This window comes from Ranitomeya variabilis, chromosome 6 (genome assembly GCF_051348905.1).
Source record: "Ranitomeya variabilis isolate aRanVar5 chromosome 6, aRanVar5.hap1, whole genome shotgun sequence".
Classification (NCBI taxonomy): Eukaryota; Metazoa; Chordata; class Amphibia; order Anura; family Dendrobatidae; genus Ranitomeya; species Ranitomeya variabilis.
Window position 1 is genome coordinate 51,897,795 of NC_135237.1, and position 21,521 is coordinate 51,919,315.

Genomic DNA, 21,521 nt, shown 5'->3' on the forward strand with positions numbered 1-21,521 from the left:
CAGGTCGCGGTAAATAACGAGGACACCAGGTTGCAGTCTCTTTACCTCTTTACTGGAGATCTCTCGGTCCTCAGTCCAGAATCCGGTCCACCAGGCTGCGCAAGTCCGGCCGGTCCAATGGCACTTCCAGAGTTCTCCTCACAGGTGGAAATCAGTGCCTTCCTTCTTAGCGCTTTGTGTTGTAGTCCTTCCCTGCTGTGCTTACGGAAAGTACCCCACAACTGTTGTGTCTGTTTCTTAAGTTCCCTCACAACTCGATTAACTGATCTTCTGCTAATCTTCCGTCCCTTCCTGATGTTACAGTAAGGGTACCATCACACATTGAAATTTCCATCGCTACGACGTTACGATTCGTGACGTTCTAGCGATATCGTTACGATATCGCTGTGTCTGACACGCTACTGCGATCAGACACCCTGCTGAGAATCGTACGTCGTAGCAGATCGTTTGGAACTTTCTTTCGTCGCTTGATCACCCGCTGACATCGCTGGATCGTTGTGTGTGACAGCGGTGCTGCGATCTGCTCTCACTGTACGGCTGCACTCAGAGCAGGAAGCAGACGGCAAGGGACCTGAAGGACACCGACGGGTGAGTATGTACTGTTTGTTTTTTTACGTTTACGCTGGTAACCAGGGTAAACATCGGGTTACTAAGCACGGCCCTGCGCTTAGTTACCCGATGTTTAACCTGGTTACCCGGGGACTTCGGCATCGCTCCAGCGCCGTGATTGCAACGTGTGACCGCAGTCTACGACGCTGGAGCGATGATTATACGACGCTGCGACGTCACGAATCGTGCCGTCGCAGCGATGAAAATTTCAATGTGTGACGGTACCCTAAGAACGGCACCCGTTTGTCAGGTAGGCCTGGAGTTCTTCCGGGACCCTAGAGACGCCCCTCTCCCGCAATTGCCCCCCAAGACTTCATAGGTGATATGTGGTAGACAGCCCGCCTGAGACTGACTGTCCTGCCGCTGTTTGGAGTATGGCTTAAAGCTGTATATTATTCCACTCCCTCGGCGTTCCGGCCACCGGTAATGCGCCTCAGCAAGGTGCTGCCTCTTTCAACAAAACCCCTGCTGGTATTCTCCTTCTGCTTGATTTCGTTTCTCACTCAGCACAATCTATCTCGCTTCTAATCCTTTCTTAGGGCACCACCGCTATTCTGAGCAGGCACGGTCCCGTTACGTTCTTTCAATGCCAAGCCTCTGCCAGGATCCCACCCCTGGCAGAGACCCTACTGTCTCTTCCTCCACAACCCCCTCTCTCACTAGGTGTTGCTTCGTTCGATCCAGTCAGCTTTCTCTACTAACTTCCTGCCTGACCCCCAGTTTACCCACTATGGTGGGGAGTGGCCTAATGAATAGCACCCTTAGCTCCCCCCGGAGGCCCAGCTGTGAAACATATTGGTGTCTGTGATACCTGATTGGAGGAACTCCTTCAGTGCCATCGAACGCACCGTGGCTCCCCTTAGTGGCGGAGCCACAGTACTGCAACGACCAGGACTCTGGGGCGCTGCACTATAAATTAGGCACTGTTCAATGTGACATAGGTGCTGATGGGTGGGGTTAGTGTTTAATGCCGCTGTCAGAGATTGACAGCGGCATTTAACAGGTTAACAGCCTGGATCGCAATTCCACCTGCGGCTGTTAGGGGCACGTCAACTATTCAAATCTCTTACCAAATATCATCTGGTGGGGGAGAGTCTGGAGGATACTATATCAGCAGTATTGGTGCGTTCAGCCAACTTCAGCCTAATTTGCATGAGGACCTTAGTTATGCACTGTTTAAATATTAGATAGGATAAGGTAGTGTGACGCCCCAGGGTTCTGGTCGTCACAGTGACATTGCTTTCCTCACGGGGAGAGTGATGTTACGTTTGGAGGCAAGGAAGGATAATTCTCACCAGGTAAACACAAACATGCAACATGTTCACACTCCAGGCCACAAGGGGGAGCTTTTGATCCTATTTATAGGTGACCCCCCTATATATATTGTGGTTTGGAGGGAAAGCGAGAAAGATAGTGCCGGAGAGCAGACTGGAGCAGTCTGAGACAGGAAGAACGTATGAGGAGCCATGCAACCACGAAAAAGTGCTGCAGCTCCTGGAGAGAGATAATATCAAAAGCAGAACAGATTGCAGCGAGCGTGTAGGAGAGCGAAGCACAGGAGAGTGATATCAGGGGAGACCAGCTGCTAATGGGCTGCCTCTCTCTGAGGAGCAGATCACCGGTAGCCGGAACACCGAGGTTGTAAGGGACTCTAAGGCTTACAGCAATGATCGGCAGGACAGCTCAACTGCAAGTTACCTGTCCACCTCAATACCCCGGAGGCACAGTGACACAGAGCCCTGGGCGTGCTAGAGTCCCTGTAAAAAGGCTTGAGTCACCTGTCATAAGGGTTTGTGTCCTATCCTGTATGGGGGACAGAGAGAAGAACTGCCATAGGCAGTAAGGGACTACAACACCACCGCGCTAGAGGAAGGCTTTTAACTCCACCTGCATAAGGGGACTCCCAACTTGCCTCCAAGCCAGCCGGACTCTGCCTATCCTGTGATCTGGTGCCCTGGACTGTGGCTGCCTGTAGTGTTCAGTAAACCAGGTAAAGAGACTGTAAACCTGTGTCCTCGTTCTTTACTGCGCCATTCACCATCTTCCATCTACACACCGGGAGCCCTGGGGATATACTTCACATGTGGGAAGTTATACCATCTAGCTGCCATAACATCACCCCAGAGGACCCCTTAAAGCAGCATCGGTCCTCACTGACCGAATACCACAGGTGGCGTCACGAACATAAACTTTAATCAATATCCCCTTTTTCATGGGCGTCCACGGACTGGGTTACAACCGTGACATCCCACTGTGAACACCGGACCTGGTACCGGGTACCCCACGGCCCTGGCGGGCGACTCAGTAGGCCCTAAAATGCCTAGTAACTTAGGCCTCACCAACACAAAATCCACTCTTTTGAATGCAAAAATCCCCACTTAGCCACCTATAAACATGAGACTTTTTTGTAAAATTGAGTATTAGGGCTCAAGGAGTCAGGATATTCTGCCAGTTTTATGTTGTTGTAAATTATTATGTTTACTGCTCTTAGTATTGTAGGGATTCAGTCTCAGGTAGACATTAGGTAGCATTCAAACAGGCAGTGTATAGCACCAGCGTCTCTGCATGTTGCCCCTCTTTCTTGGCAGAGACTGTAGCTTACTCACAGCCGTAGCCCCCGTTCCACACTTACCGCCTTCCTCCATTTCTACTGATGCACAGGTTGCACGCACGGTGCACAGATTCCCAAGCACTGTGCTTAGGGCGAGCGCGCACACCATCTTTCTTAAAGGGGCCAGGTGTTGTGAATTTACCTTTTGGCTCCCTCTAGTGGCTACTAGTGATTTGACTCTGGGTATGTCATTCATCCCTTGTATGCTCACCTGGGTCGTTAGGTCAGGGGTGTTGCTATATAAGCTCCCTGGACCTTCAGTTCAATGCCTGGCAACGTTGATATCAGAGCTAATCTGTAGTGCTCTTGTCTACTGATCCTGGTTCCTGCTTGATTAAGCTAAGTCTGCTTTCTTGCTTTTTGCTATTTGTTTTTGTTTGCATTTTTGTCCAGCTTGTATATAATCTGTTTCCTGACCTTGCTGGAAGCTCTAGGGTGGCTGGTGTTCTCCTCCCGGGCCGTTAGACGGTTCGGGGGTTCTTGAATCTCCAGCGTGGATTTTGATAGGGTTTTTGTTGACCATATAAGTTATCTTACTACATTCTGCTATTAGTAAGTGGGCCTCTCTTTGCTAAAATCTAGTTCATCTCTGTGTTTGTCATTTCCTCTTACCTCACCGTTATTATTTGTGGGGGGCTACTATCCTACGTTTGGGGTCTATTCTCTGGAGGCAAGAGAGGTCTTTGTTTTCCTCTTCTAGGGGTAGTTAGTCCTCCGGCTGGCGCGAGACATCTAGCGACCAACGTAGGCATGTTCCCCGGCTACTGCTAGTGTTGGCGTTAGGAGTAGATATATGGTCAACCCAGTTACCACTGCCCTATGAGCAGGATTTTTGTACGTCGCAGACTTACTTGTTTCTCTGAGACCCTCACCATTGGGGTCATAACAGTTTGCCAGGCCGGTATTAAATGTTAAATGCATTGCAGAAGCGGGATTATAAGAAAGAAAGTTCTGAGTTTTTTTTTCTCTCTCTCATTTTTTTTTTCTTTTCCCCTTTACCTCTGAGTGGCTTGTGTTTGCTGCAGACATGAATGTCCAGACCTTGATTACAAGTGTGGACCAGCTTGCTGCTCGTGTGCAGGGCATACAAGATTATGTTATCAGAAGTCCTATGTCAGAACCTAAGATACCGATTCCTGAACCGTTTTCCGGAGACCGATTTAAATTTAGAAATTTCAGGAATAATTGTAAATTGTTTTTGTCCCTGAAACCCTGTTCATCTGGAGACTCCGCTCAGCAAGTAAAAATTGTTATTTCCTTTTTACGGGGCGACCCTCAGGATTGGGCCTTCTCGCTGGCGCCAGGAGATCCGGCATTGGCTGACATTGATGCGTTTTTTCTGGCGCTCGGTTTGCTTTATGAGGAACCCAATCTTGAGATTCAGGCAGAAAAGGCCTTGCTGGCTATGTCTCAGGGCCAGGACGAGGCTGAAGTGTATTGCCAAAAATTTCGGAAATGGTCCGTGCTGACCCAGTGGAACGAGTGTGCATTGGCTGCTAATTTTAGAAATGGCCTTTCTGAAGCCATTAAGAATGTGATGGTGGGTTTTCCCATTCCCACAGGTCTGAATGATTCTATGGCCCTGGCTATTCAAATCGACCGGCGGTTGCGGGAGCGCAAAACCGCTAATTCCCTCATGGTGTTGTCTGAACAGACACCTGATTTAATGCAATGTGATAGAATCCTGACTAGAAATGAGCGGAAAATTCATAGACGCCAGAATGGCTTGTGTTACTACTGTGGTGATTCTACACATGTTATCTCAGCATGCTCTAAACGTCTTACTAAGGTTGTTAGTCCGGTCGCCATTGGTAATTTGCAACCTAAATTTATTCTATCTGTAACTTTGATTTGCTCACTGTCATCGTATCCTGTCATGGCGTTTGTGGACTCGGGTGCTGCTCTGAGCCTTATGGATCTGTCATTTGCCAAGCGCTGCGGATTTGTTCTTGAGCCATTGGAAAATCCTATTCCTCTTAGGGGTATTGATTCTACGCCATTGGCAAAAAATAAACCGCAGTTTTGGACACAGGTTACCATGTGCATGACTCCCGAACATCGGGAGGTAATACGTTTTCTTGTTCTGCATAAAATGCATGATTTGGTTGTTTTGGGTTTGCCATGGTTACAGACCCATAATCCAGTCTTGGACTGGAAGGCTATGTCAGTGTCAAGTTGGGGCTGCCATGGAATTCATGGAGATTCCCTGCCCTTGTCTATTGCTTCTTCTACGCCTTCGGAAGTTCCGGCGTATTTGTCTGATTATCAGGATGTCTTCAGCGAGTCTAAGTCCAGTGCACTGCCTCCTCATAGGGAATGTGACTGTGCAATAGATTTGATTCCTGGCAGTAAGTTTCCTAAGGGGAGACTGTTTAATCTGTCGGTACCTGAACATACCGCGATGCGTTCATATATCAAGGAGTCTCTTGAGAAGGGGCATATCCGTCCTTCTTCTTCCCCTCTTGGTGCGGGATTCTTTTTTGTGGCCAAAAAGGACGGATCTTTGAGGCCTTGTATTGACTATCGGCTTTTAAATAAGATCACTGTCAAATTTCAGTATCCTTTGCCGCTGTTGTCAGATTTGTTTGCCCGGATTAAAGGTGCCAAGTGGTTCACCAAGATAGACCTTCGTGGTGCGTACAACCTTGTGCGCATTAGGCAGGGCGATGAATGGAAAACCGCATTCAATACGCCCGAAGGTCATTTTGAGTACTTGGTGATGCCATTCGGTCTCTCTAATGCACCTTCAGTTTTTCAGTCCTTCATGCATGACATTTTCCGGAAGTATCTGGATAAATTTTTGATTGTTTATCTGGATGATATTCTGTTTTTTTCTGATGATTAGGACTCGCATGTGGAGCAGGTCAGGATGGTTTTTGAGATTCTGCGTGAAAATTCTTTGTTTGTAAAAGGTTCAAAGTGTCTCTTTGGTGTACAGAAGGTTCCCTTTTTGGGGTTCATTTTTTCCCCTTCTGCTGTGGAGATGGATCCAGTCAAGGTCCGAGCTATTCATGATTGGACTCAACCCTCGTCAGTTAAGAGTCTTCAGAAGTTCTTGGGTTTTGCTAACTTCTACCGTCGTTTTATCGCAAATTTCTCTAGCGTTGTTAAACCGCTGACGGATATGACCAAGAAAGGCTCTGATGTAGGTAACTGGGCTCCTGCTGCCGTGGAGGCTTTCCAGGAGTTAAAACGCCGGTTTACTTCGGCGCCTGTTTTGTGCCAGCCTGACATCTCACTTCCTTTTCAGGTTGAGGTGGATGCTTCGGAGATTGGGGCAGGGGCCGTTTTGTCACAGAGAGGCCCTGGTTGCTCTACTATGAGACCTTGTGCCTTTTTCTCTAGGAAGTTTTCGCCGGCAGAGCGAAATTATGATGTGGGCAATCGGGAGTTGTTGGCCATGAAGTGGGCATTTGAGGAGTGGCGTCATTGGCTCGAGGGTGCTAAGCATCGTGTGGTGGTCTTGACTGATCACAAAAATCTGATGTATCTCGAGTCTGCTAAACGCCTGAATCCTAGACAGGCCCGCTGGTCATTGTTTTTCTCCCGTTTTGACTTTGTGGTCTCGTATTTACCAGGGTCTAAGAATGTGAAGGCCGACGCTCTGTCTAGGAGCTTTGTGCCTGATGCTCCTGGAGTCGCTGAACCTGTGGGTATTCTTAAGGAAGGAGTTATCGTGTCTGCTATTTCTCCAGATCTGCGACGTGTGTTGCAGAGATTTCAGGCTGGTAAGCCTGACTCTTGTCCACCTGACAGATTGTTTGTGCCTGCTAGATGGACCAGCAGAGTCATTTCCGAGGTTCATTCCTCGGTGTTGGCAGGGCACCCGGGAATTTTTGGCACCAGAGATCTGGTGGCCAGGTCCTTTTGGTGGCCTTCCTTGTCAAGGGATGTGCGGTCATTTGTACAGTCCTGTGGTACTTGTGCTCGAGCTAAGCCTTGCTGCTCTCGTGCCAGCGGGTTGCTCTTGCCCTTGCCTGTCCCGAAGAGACCTTGGACACACATCTCTATGGATTTCATTTCTGATCTTCCGGTGTCTCAGGGCATGTCTGTCATCTGGGTGATATGTGATCGTTTCTCCAAGATGGTCCATTTGGTTCCTTTGCCTAAGCTGCCCTCTTCTTCTGATCTGGTTCCTGTGTTCTTCCAGAACGTGGTTCGTTTGCACGGCATTCCTGAGAATATTGTGTCGGACAGAGGATCCCAGTTTGTTTCCAGGTTCTGGCGATCCTTTTGTGGTAGGATGGGCATTGAGTTGTCGTTTTCATCCGCTTTCCATCCCCAGACTAACGGACAAACGGAGCGAACTAATCAGACTCTGGAGGCTTATTTGAGGTGTTTTGTCTCTTCCGATCAGGATGATTGGGTGACCTTCTTGCCGTTGGCTGAATTTGCCCTTAATAATCGGGCTAGTTCCGCCACCTTGGTTTCGCCATTTTTCTGCAACTCTGGTTTCCATCCTCGTTTTTCCTCGGGACATGTGGAGCCTTCTGACTGTCCTGGGGTGGATTCCGTGGTGGATAGGTTGCAGCGGATCTGGGGGCATGTGGTGGACAACTTGAAGTTGTCACAGGAGAAGGCTCAGCGTTTTGCCAACCGCCGCCGCGGTGTGGGTCCCCGACTTCGCGTTGGAGATTTGGTATGGCTGTCTTCTCGATTTGTTCCTATGAAGGTCTCCTCTCCCAAATTTAAGCCTCGCTTCATTGGTCCTTACAAGATATTGGAAATCATTAATCCTGTATCCTTTCGCCTGGATCTTCCGGTGTCGTTTGCCATCCACAACGTATTTCATAGGTCCTTGTTGCGGCGGTACGTTGTGCCTGTGGTTCCTTCTGCTGAGCCTCCTGCTCCGGTGTTGGTTGAGGGCGAGTTGGAGTACGTGGTGGAGAAGATCTTAGATTCTCGTCTCTCCAGGCGGAGGCTTCAGTACCTGGTCAAGTGGAAGGGCTATGGTCAGGAGGATAATTCCTGGGTGGTCTCCTCTGATGTGCATGCGGCCGATTTAGTTCGTGCCTTTCACGCCGCTCATCCTGATCGCCCTGGTGGTCTTGGTGAGGGTTCGGTGACCCCTCACTAAGGGGGGGGTACTGTTGTGAATTTACCTTTTGGCTCCCTCTAGTGGCTACTAGTGATTTGACTCTGGGTATGTCATTCATCCCTTGTATGCTCACCTGGGTCGTTAGGTCAGGGGTGTTGCTATATAAGCTCCCTGGACCTTCAGTTCAATGCCTGGCAACGTTGATATCAGAGCTAATCTGTAGTGCTCTTGTCTACTGATCCTGGTTCCTGCTTGATTAAGCTAAGTCTGCTTTCTTGCTTTTTGCTATTTGTTTTTGTTTGCATTTTTGTCCAGCTTGTATATAATCTGTTTCCTGACCTTGCTGGAAGCTCTAGGGTGGCTGGTGTTCTCCTCCCGGGCCGTTAGACGGTTCGGGGGTTCTTGAATCTCCAGCATGGATTTTGATAGGGTTTTTGTTGACCATATAAGTTATCTTACTACATTCTGCTATTAGTAAAGTGGGCCTCTCTTTGCTAAAATCTAGTTCATCTCTGTGTTTGTCATTTCCTCTTACCTCACCGTTATTATTTGTGGGGGGCTACTATCCTACGTTTGGGGTCTATTCTCTGGAGGCAAGAGAGGTCTTTGTTTTCCTCTTCTAGGGGTAGTTAGTCCTCCGGCTGGCGCGAGACATCTAGCGACCAACGTAGGCATGTTCCCCGGCTACTGCTAGTGTTGGCGTTAGGAGTAGATATATGGTCAACCCAGTTACCACTGCCCTATGAGCAGGATTTTTGTACGTCGCAGACTTACTTGTTTCTCTGAGACCCTCGCCATTGGGGTCATAACAGCCAGGCACCTCGTCCTAAAGTGTCCCCAGCCAATAGCTGGAGAATACCTACTATTTATGGCACCTCCTGCAGCATGGAGGTGCCTGAGCAACATGATTAGTTCACACATAACACGCTTGCTAGTTGTCAGGTCCCCATTACCACCAGACAGTATTCTAGTTCAGTACCTGTCTGTTCGTACCTGGTTGTCTATCTGCTTTCCAGTCCACATCTGTGCATCAGCCAGTCCAGTCCGCACCTGCCAGTGCTCATCTGTATATCAGTGCATCCAGTCCGTACTGCTAAACTCAGTGGAGGATTCCTAATACCCAGAGCTCATCTCTAAGTGTATGTGCACACGATGTCTGCTAGATGCTTTTGTAACCACCAAGTTTTATTACAGAAAGATGCTTCAGGAAAACGCTTGCAGTGTTTTTCCTGAAGTGCCTTTTTTTGATCTTTTACATCGAACTTTATCATGGCATAGCCGCCGATATTTTCTATTTCCCATTATGTATACAATAGTGAGCAGCTTCCAAGCGAAACCACCTGAAGAATGGTCAAGTCACTTCTTTAACCCCTTTGTAGTTTTCGAAGCCTGAAGTGGTTAAAAAAAAGCTCAAACAGACTGAGGTCATTTTGACTTTGCAGTACATATGTGCATTATGTTTAGCATTTACTATGCGCTTTCTCGGGTGGGTCTTGGAGCAGACCCGACTGAAAAAGACATTGTGTGCATATACCCTAAGTGGCTAAAAAGAAAACCAAAATTAAGTTAAACTTTGCCATTACTTTAGACCAACAAAAATTCTAAGTATTAATGTCTAAGCCAGTCTAGACCTGTTAAAGGCACTATAAGAATACTTTCACAAACTAATAGTTTAATAGAGAAAAAAAAAGATTAAAAAATAATAATTAAAATATCAAAATGATTTAGTTAATGAGAATTCCTAGAGTAACATCTGCCTTTGGAAGACTGTCCTAACTGTACATCACATAGACAAGACAAGCCTTTGTTTTCCAATGTACATTATGTAATTCTAAATGTTTCCAGTGGAGGCACTGTAGGGATATTAGGTGGTTATTATCAGTTTTCTCCCCCAGATAGCTACTGATTATAGGGTCCCAACAGTCAGATAATGTGTGATCATCTTATTCTATTAGTTCTACATTGACTTTCACGATAGGGGCACTCGAGTCTAGTCCTCTTCCTCTCTGCATAGAATATTAACACCTTATTTACAGAACCTTTCTAACAAAGATTAAGAATAATAATATTAAAGGGGTATGTTTCTTGAGCAGCTAAGAACAATGGAGTTTTCTCACAGAGTTTCCTTACTTTTTGGCTTCTAGCAGGCTGGGCTCGACAGCTCTGGTGAAAAGAACTGTAGTATTAGTAGAACTATAAAGCTCATTTAGAAAAATGAATAGGGACTAATCAAAATCCGTTGTGCACATATAATCCCTTTAAAACTTAGCTTTTAATACCTAATAAATATATAAAACCCTGACCCAAAACAAACCTTGGTTTGTAAAAATGTGCAAAAAACACCACATAAATGATCACCTGTTAAAATACTGTACTACAACCTACTGTTCCGGCCTGCCTTGCTGTGGAGGTTGGCACCCTAAGAAGCGATTTTTTGGCGCCCCCACTCAACGCAGGCTGTCCCTCTCTCCCCTACAATGTCCCTATATATATAAGGAGGGAAAACAATATAGTGGAGAACAGCAGTGAAAATATAGGATATGTAAAATATAAAGTGCAGACAGTAAATAAATTAGATTAAACAGGTGCCTCCAAATGCTATATAGATAGTCCACCACACAGCTAAACCATAATCCATTAGTGTCATTCAGTCCATCAATGACTATATCTGTCCCATGCCATTAATGGACATACCATGTCATATATATAATATAATAACCAAGGGACCAGCCCAAACGGATCCAAATATGTTAATACACAAAATAGAAATAAAGTGACTTAGCGTGCGTTGGTATTTATGTGGTGTTTTTTGCACATTTTTACAAACCAAGGTTTGTTTTGGGTCAGGGTTTTATATATTTATTAGGTATTAAAAGCTAAGTTTTAAAGGGATTATATGTGCACAATAGAACTATAAAGCTCAGCACAAGTTCTGCTATAACACCTTCAGCTATCAGTGGTTTGTTCAGGGAACTTAAATCAGCACACAGCTCCGGACAGTAGAGAATCATGATGAGGGCTGGTGATTTTTAACTTTATCTCTAATTTAGAAGCTGAGAGGGAGGCAAGTAGACAATTTCTGTGTAGAAATCAATGGACTGGGGAGAGCTGGCTAGGATGTTAAGAGTTAACTCCTTTCTGAAGGAAAACATTGGACATATGTACAGCCTAATAGGCTAACATTGGTCCAAGTGTGATTCGATGTTTTGTCTGATCGCATGTGGAAAGCGAATACGTTCATTTGCACCTGGCCTAAATGTGGCGATCAATTGTTTATTATGTACTTTTGTTTTGTTACTATGCTTACATTACTTATCTCAGGAATAGCATCAGTTACAAGTGGTTGGCAATGGCATATAGGCGCCAAAGCTGCACCCACCCTGCAAGCATGATTTGTTTTGCTTGTACAGGCAGTAAATGGCCATAGTATGTCATTACATGTTATAAATAATAGCCCGTCATTTCGTAATTCAGCACACTTTCCATCACTGTTATTGAATACCCAGTAAAATGGAAGCTGACACAGAGCAAAAAGTATCTTAGAAAGTGACATCATCCAGACCATCACCAGAGCACGAGGGGCATACTGTACGTGGTCATACCTTATGGATATAAACTGATACCAGATGTGTATGTTTTCCCCAGTAAGAGGTAAACCAGTGCACTTTTGACTTTCACAGTTTGCATTCCACTTTCCAAACACCTACATCATGTAAGAGCCAACACTGTAGCTGTTTGTGTTGGGAGACATCCAAGTGTAGAATGTAACATAGCCCCAAGCCTCCTGAACAGAGAGCCATTGTTATACCATCATGTGATTGATGGTAATCTCACTTTTACGATATATTGCGAATTTGACAGAAGAAGCAGATCAACTCTAGTAGCAGATTTACCCAGATGAACCACATACATGTTTATAGCGTGACGATCACTGTAGCATTGTACAGATTGCATCGAGGTCACGACTTATGAAGGCTCTTGGAGAACTACTTAAGCTAAAACTTTTGTGTTAGAAAACCTAATACATTGTTAGGTAGGTTCCAATACATTTTCTTGTCCCAAAGTGATAGTCCTATGCACAGGAAATCCACTTTCAAACATGTAAATTAGGCTGGTAGTACATAGTGAATGGGCAGATGAATGGCTGCTGTATCAGTTGTTCTCAAGCGTCCCCACCTAGCACACCACCAAGTCCTAGATGGACATTCCATCACCACCGTCATGTTCCGAGTATCACCTGTGAATGTTGTACATGCGCTGTTCATGCCCCGATCACAGGCAGTACTGTTCTTTCTGTGGACATCAACAAAGTACTAGACAGGACTTAAACTGCGCATGCGCAGGATCTTACAGGCAGTACCGGTGATGTTGCACCGCCGATGAGATGTCAATTTAATGTCTGATACTGATAGGCAGCGAGAAAAGAGTTGGTGCAATGTACTAGCCATACATCGGTCCTCCCTCAACGCACTTTTAGCCTAATTTTTGTCATTTCGAAGGGGATGCAATGGAATGGTGAGGGGAAACATTTAGGGGGAAGAAACAGGGTGTGTATGAGGCATTGCCTGAAAGGGTAAAAGTCTTTAAAGGGAACCTGTCCCCAGAAATAACACTATTAACCTGTAGATATGAGGTTAATCTGCAGGTTAATAGTGTTGTTATGCTGCCCGAAGTGGATCAGTTATTGCCCATAGTATATAGAGCAGCGACTGTAACTGCGCCTCCTGTCTTGACTGACATTCTGCATTGCGGTCAGCTGTCAGTCAGGGCCGGGGGCACGGGTACAGCGGCTGCTCTCTATACTAAGAGCGATGCCTAAACCTGCGCCATCCTCCGCCCCTATGACTGAAACCAAATGCTGCTGAGGAGAATAAAGTTCATTTCCAATCGGCTACGTGCAGGCGCCGGGCAGGTTAGTAATGCTATTAACCTGCAGACTAGCCATATATCTGCAGGTTAATAGCGTTATTTCTGGTGACAGGTTCATGTGCATGAACCCGTCACCAGTTTTTTGCCTTATAGTCCATGGCCATCACCTTTAAAATAATGTAAATTGGATTCCTACCACCCCTTTATACCATCAACGCTGCACGCAAATTATGTGGTGTGCTTCTCCCTCTGTGCTATTGATATCTAAAAAAATGGAGTGCTGTACAATAGATATAAACAAATATCAAAAGTTTATTCACATAACCAAGAGCCATATTGAACATAAACTCTCCTACTGTTGCCGGGTACCGGCCGGCAGATCTCGACGGGCGTACTGCGCATGCGTCCGCCATTTTCTTCCAGGAAGAAGACGTGGAGGGCCCGGGGACGGAGCAGGAGGGTTCAGGAATGGCAGAGGTACCAGGGTTGGGGGCTCGGGGACCCCATTTCTTTCTCCTCTGGTATCCTAGATCATATCAGAAGAGATAGAAATTAATGGGAAATCGGGCTTTGGAGGTTTTTTTTAGATTGCCGCTATTCGGTGAATAATGGTGCACACTAGACTGGGGACGGTAAAAAACAACCTGAATCATGCTCTCCGGTGTTTCAGCGACCCTGGCACCCAAGACCCAGGAGATTTTCCAACTCTGGGAGCGCTATACCCTTATTTCTCTGCACCGCTAAAAAGGAAGGAATAAGTACCCTTAACTGCCACAGTTAAAAGGCGTTTCGGCAGTCGTTAAGGAGTTACAGGTCTTGAGATTTCAGATTTCTTTACAAAATTTGCAACATCTATGCTTATGCCTGTAAATTGAGGAGCCCAAGATGTTGCTGGTTCCCAAAAAATATTTGGTCAAACTACATAAAGGCTGCTTTTCTCTTTATTACTTGCAACTTCTGCAACTGCCGTTTCCTCCTAATGTCGTAGCACTTGAGATGTCACTCCATAGAATTTTTGCCTTTGAATCAGACCACAAAATAGAGCAAGCTTGTTGTGTGCTGTAAATTATACGTGGAATTATCGAATGTACAGTATATCATATAATAAATTATTATAATATAAAATAACAAGAAAATACAAATGTAAAACTTTTTTCACCTTTTATTTTTGTATTACTTATTTTAATGTTTTTATTATGCAGTCTGATCCCTAACTATAGTCCTAATGCTGTTAACTTAACCCTCGACATAATTTGAATCGTAACCCTAGTTTGGATTAGAAAAAACTGTAAAAATATTTGATTTACTATAAAGTACATTATGTATTTTATTTTATCATAGACATTTTTACACATTTGGCTGTTCTCTCAGCAGGTCTCTGTCTCTCCTTTGGTACAATTACAAGTGATAAGAGATCCTGGAACCTGCCATTTACAGGGATTCTGACTAACCCCATATAAAGTTTTGTTGTTCTAGTAGGAGTTTCCTGAGGATTTTTTAGTTTAATTTTACAGCAAAAGCCATGGTCTGTAAACTGCTTACAGCACAGTAGAGGGATCTCCCCCAAAAATTTCCAAGGATCACTATGAAGATGGTCATGAAAAAGTGCCTTAAATTTGGCACAACAGTGACATTACCTGAACTGGATATCGCCCAAAAAAATTGATGAAAAGACAAGAAGAAAATTGGTCCAAGAGACTGGTCAGAGGCCTACAGAAACATTAAAGGTGCTGCAGGAAATGTTGGCAAGTACTGGTTGTCTACTGCATGTAACAACAATCTCCCATATTCTTCATGTGTCTCACCTGTGGGGTAGGGTGGCAATATGGAAGCCTTTTCTTACAAAGAAAAACATTCATGCCCGACAATACTTTGCAGAAACTACACCAAGTCTTCCAGAAGCATGTGGGGAAAATGCGTTATGGTCTGAAGAGAACCAAGGTTGAACTTTTTGGACATAATTCCAAGAGACACATTCGGCTGCAACCAACGCTGCACATTAACAAAACAACACAATACCCACAATGAAGCATGGTGGAGGGAGCATTTTGCTTTGGGGCTGTTTTTCATCAGCTGGAACTGGGGCTTTAGTCAAAGTAGAGGGAATTATGAACAATTCCAAATACCAATTTTGCAACAAAATCTTCAGGAATAAAATAAGTGGAAAAACTGGCCACTTTTGACTGGCCACTTACTTCAAGGTGCCTCTTTAAGGGGTTAATTTCTAAACACATGAAGTTGATACCTATTTAAATCAGAAGGCAATTATTTTACAGGTTATTTACATACATATCAATAGAACTTCTTTTGACATGATTTACATGGTATATTAAAATTTACAAGATTTGTCACATTTGTATGTTATTGTAAATGTATAATATATGAGAATCATTTACCATTTCTACCTTACATCATGGAATCTCAGAAACCTACTTGTTTTGAATTCTGTCCTAGTTGAGAATAATCAGGAAATCCAGGTGTTACAGCTCTTGGGCTCTTTCATACCATTTTCTAAGTAGGAAGAAAATGCTGCTGATTTCATAGAACATTTTTGTGTACAGAGTTACAAATTATGTGCACTGACACAGGTTAATAAGGAACCATGCTGACTGCCTGCAACTGCCACTAGAGGGAGCTCACTAAATACCATGTTACTGTAAAACATATTGTAAAGCCGTATTCATTAACTTCCTGCACTCCCTCTAGTGGTAGCTGCAGGCAGTGAACATGTTATTTTTTAAAAGGATTCTGCACCCAGGTTTTTGCTACCCCATATGAAAGCAGCATGGTATAGAGGCAGAGAGACTGATTCCAGTGATGTATCACTTACTGGGCTGCTTCCTGTATTTTTGATAAAATCACTGTTTTATCTGCTATAGATCTAGCAGTTCTCTGAATGCTGAGCCATGTATAATCCCACCCACACCCCTGATTGGCAGCTTTCTGTGTGCAATGTGCATAGGCAGGAAGCTGCCAATCAGGAGTGGAGGTGAGGTTATTCAAAGCTCATAAATATGAACAACTACATGTTATTAGGTTTACTGGTCCTCTAGTGATAACCGTCTGGTGATAAAACAGTGATTTTATCAAAACTACGCCAACCAGTCTATTAAGTCACATTCTACTGGAATCAAGGTCTCTGTCTCTAAGCTGTTCTCAGATCAGGTGGCAAAAACCTGGTGAGATTCTCTTTAACCCCTTCACAACATTTAATGTAAGTTTACATCAAGGGGTAATGCCGGCACAGGAACTCTGCCCTCACAACTGCCGCCAGGAACTTGGTGAAAGATATAGCCAAGCTCCGGCTGTCAAGGCCAGGAGCAACGCCTGCACTGCCCCAGGCTATTTAACCTCCTAAACAGGGCTGCCATCAGGAATTTCAGAGCCCCATAGTGGCAAAGTTTTCGGCCCCCCTTGAGGCTCGGCCCAGGCTCTAGTCCCACCTCCAAGCTTCCACAGTCCCACCACCCAATCTTGGAAATACTCTACTTCTGCACCACAGCCTCACCAATCACACATTAACAGTTCCCATTCATCACCATATCACATACATAACGATCAACTTTTGCTTTGGTCAAAAGGTTTTTTAAGCCGTCACCACGACAAGGTAGACTCTCTTGGCCGGGCCCTGCCCTACTGTAACCTATTAAATATTTGTTAAAATATCCTGTACTCTGTTTATGTATATTTTTCTATGGATCTCCTTTGGTGATTTGCTACTAAAGTTTTTAATGTGATCAATAAACACTACTTTTTATATATTTTTTGGTTACTGCTGGAGGATATAATTGTTTTATTACTATTCTTATTTATGTTTCTTTAACCCCTTTCTGCCAGCTGACGGAATAGTATGTCAGCTGGCAGATCCCCTGCTTTAAGGTGGGCTCCGGCGGTGAGCCCACCTTAAAGCCGCGACATGTCAGCTGTTTTGTACAGCTGACATGTGCGTGTAATGAGCGTGAGCGGAATCGCGATCCGCCCGCGCCCATTAACTAGTTAAATGCCGCCGTCAAGTGCTGACAGTGGCATTTAACTAGCACTCCCGGCCATGCGGCCGGAAGTGCTCGCACCGCTGACCCCCGTCACATGATCGGGGGTCAGCGGTGCATTGCCATAACAACCAGAGGTCTCCTTGAGACCTCTATGGTTGTTGATGGCCGATTGCTTTGAGCGCCACCCTGTGGTCGGCGCTCAAAGTACACCTGGATTTCTGCTACATAGAGGTGATCTGTATTTCACCTCTATGTAGCATAGGCGATCGAGTTGTGCATGCTTCTAGCCTACTATGGAGGCTATTGAAGCATGCCAAAATTTTTAAAAAAAAGTGTTTAAAAATATAAAAAAAATAAAAAATATATAAAAGTTCAAATCACCCCCCTTTCGCCCCAATCAAAATAAAACAATAAAAAAAAATTAAACATACACATATTTGGTATCGCCGCGTTCAGAATCGCCCGATCTATCAATAAATACAAAGGATTAACCTGACCGCTAAATGGCACAGCGAGAAAAATAATCAAAACGCCAAAATTACGTTTTTTTGGTCGCAGCGACATTGCATTAAAATGCAATAACGGGCGATCAAAAGAACGTATCTACACTAAAGTGGTATCACTAAAAAAATAAGCCCTCACCCGACCCCAGATCATGAAAATTGGAGACGCTACGGGTATCGGAATATCGCACAATTTTTTTTAATTTTTTTTTTAGCAAACTTTGGAATTTTTTTTCACCACTTAGGTAAAAAATAACCTAGACATGTTAGGTGTCTATGAACTCGTAATGTCCTGGAGAATCATAATGGCAGGTTAGTTTTAGAATTTGGTGAACCTAGCAAAAAAGCCAAACAAAAAACAAGTGTGAGATTGCACTTTTTTTGTAATTTCATCACACTTGGAATTTTTTTCCCGTTTTCTGTTACACGGCATGGTAAAACCAATGGTATCGATCAAAAGTACATCTTGTCCCACAAAAAATAAGCCCTCACATCACCATATTGATGGAAAAATAAAAAAGTTATGGCTCTGGGAAGGAGGGGAGCGAAAAACAAAAACGAAAAAACGGAAAAAGCTCCGGGGGTGAAGGGGTTAAGGAAATGTGTCACACACATTTTTTAAAGTGAACAGTAATACCACATACATGGAACAAATAGTGCCACACCATGACCAGACCATATATTGCCACCAAATAAAACCACATACAAGGAACAAATACCGCCACACCATGACCAGACCGCACATCACCACCACATAGTGAATGAATAATACCACATAGAAGGGACAAATAACGCCACACCTTGACCAGACCACATATCACCACCATTTAGAAAATAAATAATATCACAAAAGGACAAATATGGCCACACCATGGCCGGCCATATATTGCTACCAAATAGTGACCAATAATACCACATACAAGGGACAAATACCGCCACACCACACCATGACCAGACCACATATTACAACCACATAGTGACCACATACTACAGTACTGATCATTAATAAAAAAAACCCCAAATACTAATATTACCATAAGTTCCATTATACACAGAAGCTTTGTATATATATTTATATATGCACCCCACAGTCACATATAGCAGTATAATGCAAACCCATAGTTATATAGTTGTGCTCAAAAGTTTCCATACCCCAGCAGAATTTTTGCTTTATTGGTCTTTTTTCAGAGAATATGAATGATAACACCAAAACTTTTTCTCCACTTATGGTTAGTGGTTAAGTGAAGCCATTTATTGTGAAATTATTGTGTTTTCTCTTATTAAATCATAATGACAACCCAAAACATCCAAATGACCCTGATCAAAAATTTACACACCCCATTTCTTAATACCATATATTGCCCCCTCTAACACCAATGACAGCTTGAAGTCTTTTGTGGTAGCTGTGGATGAGGTTCTTTATTTTCTCAGATGGTAAAGCTGCGCACTCTTCTTTGCAAAAAGCCTCCAGTTCCTTTAAATTTCTGGGCTGTCTATCATGAACTATACTCTTGAGATCTCCACAGAGTGGTTCAATGATATTGAGGTCAGGAGACTGAGATGGCCACTCCAGAACCTTCACTTTGTTCTGCTGTAGTCAATGAAAGGTCGACTTGGCCATGTGTTTTGGATTGTTGTCATGTTGGAACCTCAAAGTACGTCCCATGCGCAGCAGTATTTGCTGATAATATGCTGCATTCATCTTTCCTTCAACTTTGGCCAAGCTTCCTGTGCCTTTGTAGCTCACACATCCTCAAAACAACAGCGATCCACCTCTGTGCTTTACAGTAGGAATGGTATTCCTTTCATCATGGGCCTTGTTGACCTCTCTCCAAATGTAACGTTTATGATTGTGGACAAAAATTTCAATTTTGGTCTTATCACTGCAAATTACCTTGTTTCAGAAGTTTTGAGGTTTGTCTCTGTGCTGTTTTGCATGTTGTAGGCAAGATACTTTGTGGCATTTGCGCAGTAATGACTTTCTTCTAGCGACTCGACCATGCAGCCCATTTTTCTTCAAGTGCCTCCTTATTGTGTATCTTGAAACAGCCACACCGCAAGTTTTCAGGGAGTCCTGTATTTCAGCTGATGTTATTTGTGGGTTTTTCTTTGCATCCCGAACAATTTTCCTGGCAGTTGTGGATGAAATTTTTGTTGGTCTACCTGACCATGGTTTTGTTTTTACAGAGCCCCTGATTTTCCATTTGTTAATCACAGTTTGGACGCTGCTGACTGGCATTATCAATTCCTTGAATATCTTTTGTATCTCTTTACTCTTTTATACAGTTCAACTACCTTTTCCCGTACATCCATTGACAATTCACTTGCTTTCCCCGTGACTCACAATCCAGAAATGTCAGTGGCTGGATGAAAGATGCAAGAGTCTGTCTGGATCCCAGAAACTCACTCAGCTTTTATGCACACACAAAAGCAAACAGGTTACAGGTGAGGAAGTTAACTTTAGTAGCCATAAAAACCCATTTGTGTCAACTTCTGTGTATATTATCAGGCCAAAATCACCCAAGTATGTGAACTTTTGATCAGGGTCATTTGGATGTTTTGGATTGTCATTATAATTTAAAAAGAGAAAACACAGTAGTTTTACAATAAATGGCTTCACCAAACCACTAACCATGAGTGGAGAAAAAGTTTTGGTGTTATCACTCATATTCTCTGAAAAAAGGCCAAGAAAACAAAAATTCTGCCGCTGTATGTTAACTTTTGAGCACAACTGTATATAGTAGTATAATACACTCCATAGCTATAAATAGTAATATAATACACTTCTATAGTTATATATAATAGTATAATGTACCCCATAGTCATTCATAGTATTATAATGCACCCCCATAGTCATATAGAATAGTAAAATGCAGCCACATAGTCATATATGGTATAATGTACCCCATAGTCATTTATAGCAGTATAATGCACCCCCATAGTCACATATAGTAGTATAATGCACACCCATAGTTATATATAGCAGTATAATGCACCCCCATTGTCATACATAAAGTATAATATACCCCCATAGTCATATCCAATAATATAATGCACCAGCACCCCATAATCATACATAGCAGTATAATGCTCCCTCAGTAAGCTGCCGGCCTGTGATTAGCTGTTAACTATTGCCGTACAGGCATCCTCCCGCATGACAATAGATTGTAACTGAACATGCGTCTGAGGATGCAAGTTCAGTTAATGAATTGGCAGAATTCTGCCTCTGGGGCCTGGTGAGCAGAAGAGAGGGGGCCGCTCTGGGCCCCTCTGCTCGCCGGGCCCCATACACCTGATGGCGGCCCTGGCCAACACCCCCATCGATCTGCTGTTTTTTTCAGTTCCGGCGGCAGACAGATGTGCACAATGTACAAAGCTGGAACAGCACATCTGCGTTTACTGTGTATTGGCCATTCCCAGATATTGTAAACGTATCCTAGTATGATAAGCCAGGAAAACCCCTTTGAGCAGTGTTATAACTGACTTTGGGGTTTGGGCACTACACTACCCTAATGTCTGAATGGTCAGTGAAGCTCTAGCTAGTACACATAAACCTTATAAATTCACTATTTTCCTTTTACCAAAGAGATTCTCATGAACAGATTCTACACGACCGAGTTAACTTTCGTGGAAACTGACAAGTTTTACCCAAGTACAACATTTTAGTGTTTTTCTACATCAGTTAATACAGATCCAATTTTTCTGAATAGAGAAAATAAGAAGAAATAAATCCCAGCCTTGTACGGTCTCAGCGTCTCACAATACATAGAAATGATGACTGGCCCACTCAGAAATGTGGGAAAATAACATGTCAGAGAGGCAGCATATCATGATCCCAAGCCTTGTGCACAGCTGAATGTATTCTCACAGTTTGTGAAGTGTTTTGCACATTTAATAAA